The sequence below is a fragment of the Myotis yumanensis genome, unplaced genomic scaffold (assembly GCF_028538775.1).
Source record: "Myotis yumanensis isolate MYYU_CA2020_CCGP unplaced genomic scaffold, mMyoYum1.0.hap1 SCAF_1, whole genome shotgun sequence".
NCBI lineage: Eukaryota > Metazoa > Chordata > Mammalia > Chiroptera > Vespertilionidae > Myotis > Myotis yumanensis.
In genome coordinates this window covers 80,599,177-80,606,231 of record NW_027223752.1, presented here as the reverse complement: position 1 = coordinate 80,606,231, position 7,055 = coordinate 80,599,177, and the positions used below count along the sequence as shown (strand labels likewise).

Below are 7,055 nucleotides of genomic sequence, written 5' to 3'. Positions count from 1 at the left end.
CCCCCACCTGGTGAAAGAAATGGACTTACAGGTCCAAGAAGCGCAGAGAACCCCAAACAAAAGGAATCCAAAGAGGACCACACCAAGACACATCATCATTAAAATGCCAAGAGCAAAAGACAAAGAGAAAATCTTAAAAGCAGCAAGAGAAAGAGGCTCAATTACCTACAAGGGAATACCCATACGACTGTCAGCTGATTTCTCAACAGAAACTTTGCAGGCCAGAAGGGAATGGCAAGAAATATTCAAAGTGCTGAATACCAAGAACCTACAACCAAGATTACTTTATCCAGCAAAGCTATCATTCAGAATTGAAGGTCAGATAAAGAGCTTCACAGATAAGGAAAAGCTAAAGGAGTTCATCACCGCCAAACCAGTATTATATGAAATGCTGAAAGGTATCCTTTAAGAAGAGGAAGAAGAAGAAAAAGGTAAAGATACAAATTATGAACAACAAACATGCATCTATCAACAAATGAATCTAAGAATCAAGTGAATAAATAACCTGATGTACAGAATGAACTGGTGATTATAATAGAATCAGGGACATAGAAAGGGAATAGACTGACTATTCTTGGGGGAAAAAGGGGTGTGGGAGATGCGGGAAGTGACTGGACAAAAATCATGCACCTATGGATGAACACAGTGGGTGGGGAGTGAGGGTGGAGGGTGGGGTGGGTGCTGGAAGGAGGGGAGTTATGGGGGGAAAAAAGAGGAACAAATGTAATAATCTGAACAATAAAGATTTAATTTAAAAAAAAAAAAAAAAAAAAAAAAAAAAAAAAGAATGGTCTGAAATTAAACTTTAACTAAAAGCAGTTATGGTGGGTAGTTACATCCTAGGCCAGTATCTTCACTGACAAGGTCAACCTTTACCTTAATTTAGTCTGTCTTTTTGCATCTATAATAACACTAGTAGCCTGGTGCACGAAATTCATGCACATTAAAAGGGAATTAATTGCCCTAACTGGTTTGGCTCAGTGGATAGAGCATCGGCCTGCAGACTCAAGGGTCCCAGGATCGATTCCGGTCAAGGGCATGTACCTTGGTTGCGGGCACATCCCCAGTCGGCAGTGTGCAGGAGGCAGCTGATCGGTGTTTCTCTCTCATCGATGTTTCTAACTCTCTATCCCTCTCCCTTCCTCTCTGTAAAAAACCAGTAAAATATATTTTTTTAAAAAGGGGATTAATTAGCAGAGATATTTTAACATTGCTATTTGCCCTTTCTCTATAATAGAAATGTGAGAGATGAAAGGAAATTAGTAAAATGTATATGAAAATAATATATAAATTTATTAATAAATAAACAGTAACAAAAGGATATAACCACAGAGGCATGATATAAAAACGACAAAAACATGATATGAAAACAACAAAAACATGATATAAAAATAACAGTGATGCAAACAATGACTGATAAAGTGATTAAACTTATTCTAATATCTCCCTGTACACCACATTAAGAGTGAAAACACGTTCAGAGTGCTTGACTAATTTCCCTTGTGATGAAGTACTTAGAACTTTAACTGTAACATCACATACTCTTCAAACTTGAGAGAAAGCAACATATAACTGACCATGTGCAAAAACAAGTTCAGGTAGGAATATGCCTACTCTGTCCAGAGTTTGTCCTTGTGATTTATTAATAGTTATCACAAATGCTGGCATCACGGGAAACCGTAGTCGAATCAATGTAAATGGGAGGCCAGTGTCAGATGGGGACTAATTAATTCTTGGAATCAGAACAGCCTCTCCCTCTGCAGATCCTGTTAATACTTCAGCTTCAATAATGTCGTAATCTTAGTTCATTAGATTAGGTCGTAAGATTAGGTCGTAATCTTTTGATAATAAATCTGGTACCATTACAAAGATCCCATTTACTATTGAGATTTCTCAATAGCATGATGATTGCACCCACTTTCAGTTTTAATTTATGACATGGCATTCCCGAAGGAGTAATATTATTCAGAAATTCGATGGGGAAATTTTCCTTTGTTTCTTTGTTATGGGGTGGGACCACAACATTAGTAACAAAGAAACAGAATTAAAATTTTATTGTGGGGAGCTGCTACAGTGTTTTGGACAGGTTCAAGCCTTGGACTGATGAGAGGGCACAGTCCTCTCATTGCCACGTAGAAATCCCAGGTTGGAGGTCAGAGCCCTCCCAGCACAATTATAGCTAACAGCTGTAGTTGTAAGCTTGAACCTATGGTCGGAACACGTGGCTCCACGTGCCTGAGTGATGTGGGCTGGATAGAGTTCAGGTGCATGTAGTTGAGTAGGATTAAAACCCAGGAGAATGTTTGTAAACATCTTGGTCACGCCCTTACTTTGCCTCATAGCATCTGCTATAAACTGAAGGCATGGCTGTGGGCGTGGTCGCTGTCTCCCAGAAAAGCAGCATCCCACCGAGACCCAGCTTTCATTCTCTTGTCTGTCTTTTCTAAGCCTTTCAGCCGCCCCACTCAGGTTCAAATTTTAGAAAGAGATGCCTCCACGCTCCCAGGGCAGGTTCCTGCCTCAAAGTCCGCCCTTATAGGAAACAGCTCCGGGAAACAGCTTGGGGGCGGACGCAGCCATTGCCAAGACAACCCCTGTAGGACTGACTTCCTTCCGGTTGGTTGCGGCTGTTCGTCCATACGTGACGAACACCACCCATCGTTTTTATATAAGTAGATACTCTTGAAATGTCTGAGTAACTTGTAACTTCCCTTTTTCTGGACCCCTTGTGGCACAGCCTAATGTGCCTGGGCGCCAGGACAGATGCCACAAATTCCTTCATTGTTATCATGTTAATTGTTCTTGCACCCACCTAAGTATGTGTCTATCATTTTACCTTTTATCCAAACTCAGGGGTTTCCCCTGCTTCACTTTCTCCCTCCTCTCTAGTCTATCACCAATGAATTTCATGTAACACATTTAATGTCCCTTCCTTTGAATACAATCTATAATAATAAAAGCATAATATGCAAATCGACTGAAGGACTGAACAGCATACAACCATCTGGACAACCTTCCTGATGACCATGCTATGACACCCACTGATGCCAGGCCAGCCAAGGCAGGTGCCATGCAATTGGTCGGGGTCCCAGCCATCACCCTATGATCGCCCTGCAGAGGGAGGCCCAGGCCATTGGCCAGTGGGACAATCCATCAATTAGGGAGCTCCATGATCGCCCCAAAGAGGGAGGTCCAGGCCACCTACGGGAGGGCTGTGGCTGGTGGGCGGGGCCTTCTGCTGCGTGGCATGATCAATTGCCCCTGCAGAGGGAGGCCCAAGCCACCCTGCTGGGGTGCTGTGGTGGGTAGCCTGGGCCTCCCTCTACAGGGCCAATCCATCGCAGAGACCTGGCCAGGTGGGCAGGGCCTACCTCTTTGGGGCGATCCAGAGAGGAGCCCCAGTCAGGTGGGTGAGGCCTACCTTTTTGGGGCAATTGATCATGGGGCTCCCATACTGTGAGAGGGCACAGGCCAAGCTGAGGGGACCCCCACCTCAAGTGCATGCATTTCATGCACCGGACCTCTATCCAAATATATAAAAGGCTAAGTGACCAACCGACTGTGTCAGTCTGACCATCCAACCAACTGGCTGGTACATATGACACACACTGGTAATTTAAAAATAAATATTGACTTGTGCATGCGCAATACATATAAAGCTCTCTCTGGTGCCAATCACACACATGTGTTTCGATCTGTCATTGTCAATTGTGAATTTGGTTGACACTTCTATTATAGAGAAAAGGCGAATAGCGATATTAAAACATTTCTGCTAATTAATTTCTTTTCAATGTGCATGAATCCATGCACCAGACCACTAGTGTATAAATATAGATGTAACCCACCATTCTCCAGAGCATTATCTCAATTTATTGAGGTCCTGCTTCCCAGCATATGTCGACAATTTGGCTCAAATAAACTTACAAAAATTCTTAACAGGTTTGAATGTTTTTGTGTTAGCATATATATGTCAAAACTCATCAGATTGCTCAATTTAAATATGTATGTTTTAAAATATGCAGCTATACTCAATACACCTATTTGTAAAATGTGCTTTCGATACCACTATCCCATCCCCTCCTCAACCAAGGAAAACATATTTTCCTCTATGTTCTCAACCTTGGCTACACATTAGAATCACCTGGGAATCTTTTTAAAATCCTGATTTCTGGGCCTCATTCTCCGGAAATTCTGTTTCTTTGTTACTAATGTTGTGGCCCCACCCACAACAAAGAAACAGAATTTCCGGAGGATGAGGCCCAGAAAGCAGGATTTTAAAAAGATTCCCAGGTGATTCTAATGTGCAGCCAAGGTTGAGAACCACTGAGCTAGAGGATGAAGTTGAATCTGTTAGTGAATGTCTTGTATTTTATTTGAAATCTCTCTTAAAATATCAATGTATTGCTAATCTGAGGAATGTTAATCACTTCCATGTCACCTAAAAATTAAGGTTAAGAATTCTAACTAATTGGAAGGAAAGTATGGCTTTGGTGCAATAGAGAAAGCATAAGGCATGGAAATGCATTTTGAAGGAGAAAGAAGGTGGTTTGTAATGCTGGTTATTTCTGAAAGTTGTAAGAATATTTCTGAAAGTTGTAAGGATGTCTGTGAAAGTCATAGAAAGTTTGTAGGAAGAAATGGTAAAAGAAAATTGAATAAATGTCACAGGACAGTAAAGCAGGACAAGCAGAACAGGGAACTGAGATAGTAAAACAGCAGTTTACAGCCACCTAGAAAATCCTATCTTCCCTAAACCAAGGACACTTAAGAGTAAACGATTTTCATTTTGCCTCCCTAAGCAGTGGGTAAATAGCTTATGTCAATGTACTCAGAGAGCCTGATAGTAGAAAACCAATTAGTGTCATTTGCTGTCCATACCCAAGGACAAATAAAGTTAGAAAATAAGCCTTATTTTGGTTAGTTTTTTTTCAAGTAAAATGATCATATTAATCAGGTATTCAATAAGTAAATAAATAAATAAATAAATAAGGACCATCTATAATCATGGGAACTGAAGTTTGCTAGCCTATGTTTGTGCCTAATACACTTTGATATATAATCTTTTGAGAAAATCAAGTTTGACAATCCTTCAAGGATTTAAATTTTAAGGAACTTTCTCTTGACATAGAATTGTTTTTAGATCACCCCAATAGGCTCTGAAATGCCTTGAATGTTTGTTTTCTTTCTCATGAAGGAAAATTTTATGCTGAAGGTACATAAGAACCTTTGTCAGATAGAGTTATTAGTTATAATATTATAGAATGTTGGGTTTTACAGAAAGGACAACATTCCACGTCATCTACATTATAATGAAATCCATCACCGTGTCATTTTAAATTCCTTCTTGTCGGAGTCATGATGATGGTGGCCACCAGCCTGTGGTGAGCTGGTTGTCTCAAAGTGCTTCTTAAGCTTCCTGCACACTCATGGGCTTGTGTTTGAGGAAGCTAGGTGGCCCGATCTTGCAGGAAAGGCCGCAGGCATGGAGGCAGCTGCTTGGCCAGAGACCAGGACAGGGGCGGGGGGGAGGGGGAAGTTGGGAGGAGAGGCTGCTCCGCTGGTCGAGTGTGACAAATCCCCACACCCACTGTCTTCGTTCTGAGCACACAAGGAGCACAGGCGACCCCAGGGCCTTACCAGGCCACAGACCCCCCTAGCGGCAAGCACCTGGAGCAGGCCCAGCAGTGTAGCTGAGCTGTGGCACCATGCAGGTCACCCTGAAGACACTCCAGCAGCATACCTTTAATATCGACATCGACCCCAAGGAGACAGTGAAAGCACTGAAAGAGAAGATTGAATCTGAAAAGGGGAAGGATGCCTTTCTTGTAGCTGGTCAGAAGTTAATTTATGCAGGTAAAATCCTCAATGATGATACTGCTCTAAAAGAATATAAAATTGATGAGAAAAACTTTGTGGTGGTTATGGTGACAAAACCCAAAGCAGTGACAACACCAGCACCAACAATGACAGCAATTAAATTCTACCACAACCACCACAGTTAGTTCCTCCACAGCACCAGCTGTGGCTCAGGTCCCAACCCCCACCTCTTCTTTGTCTCCCACTCCCACTCCCACTCCCACTCCCACTCCTACTCCTACTCCCGCTCCCACTCCTATTCCCACACCTACATCTCTCACGCCCGCATCAACGACAGCATCTTCTGAACCTGCACCTGTTAGTGTCACAAAACAGGAGAACCCTGCAAAACAGTCAGCAGAAACACCAGTGGCTTCTAGCCCGACATCAACTGACAGTACATCAGGAGATTCTTGTCGGTCAAATCTTTTTGAAGATGCAACAAGTGCACTTGTGACAGGTCAGTCTTCTGAGAATATGGTAACTGAGATTATGTCAATGGGCTATGAAGGAAAGCAAGTAATTGCAGCCCTGAGAGCCAGTTTCAACAACCCTAGCCGAGAAGTGGAGTATCTTTTAATGGGAATTCCTGGAGACAGAGAAAGTCAGGCTGTGGTTGATCCCTCTCCAGTAGCTACTACTGGGCCTCGTCAGTCTTCAGTGGCTGCAGCTGTATCCACTACAACAGCAACAAGTTCAACAATAAGTTCTGGAGGACATCCCCTTGAATTTTTACAGAATCAGCCTCAGTTTCAACAGATGAGACAAATTATTCAACAGAATCCTTCCCTGCTTCCAGCACTGCTACATCAGATAGGTCGAGAGAATCTTCAATTACTGCAGTTAAAGGCATTAGGATTTCCTGATACAAGCATACTTTGCTTGTAGAAGAATGAGAACTTGGCTGCCAATTGCCAATTTTCTTCTACAGCAAAACTGATGAAGATTGAAAGGTGTTGTTTTTTTATTAATTTCACACCTCACACCAGTGCGTTACACTAACTTTGTTCACTGGATTGTCTGGGATAACTTGGACTCATATCCACAATACCTGTATAAGGTAGTAGATTGTTGGGGGTAGGAGGGAGGAATCTAGGCTAAATACAGTGCATGTCTGATTCAATTAGCAGATGCTGCAGATCGACAGAGTGTGTAAAGTAGACAACCAAAAAGCAGCTTTTGCAGGTCTCTCTCTTGTA

At 42.3% G+C, this 7,055-nt stretch overlaps 1 pseudogene; it reads left to right on the top strand.

Annotated features, from left to right (window-relative positions):
- The first annotated feature begins 5,705 nt into the window (after positions 1-5,705).
- On the top strand, positions 5,706-6,744 carry LOC139006675 (UV excision repair protein RAD23 homolog B pseudogene; annotated as a pseudogene).
- Positions 6,745-7,055: the final 311 nt, after the last annotated feature.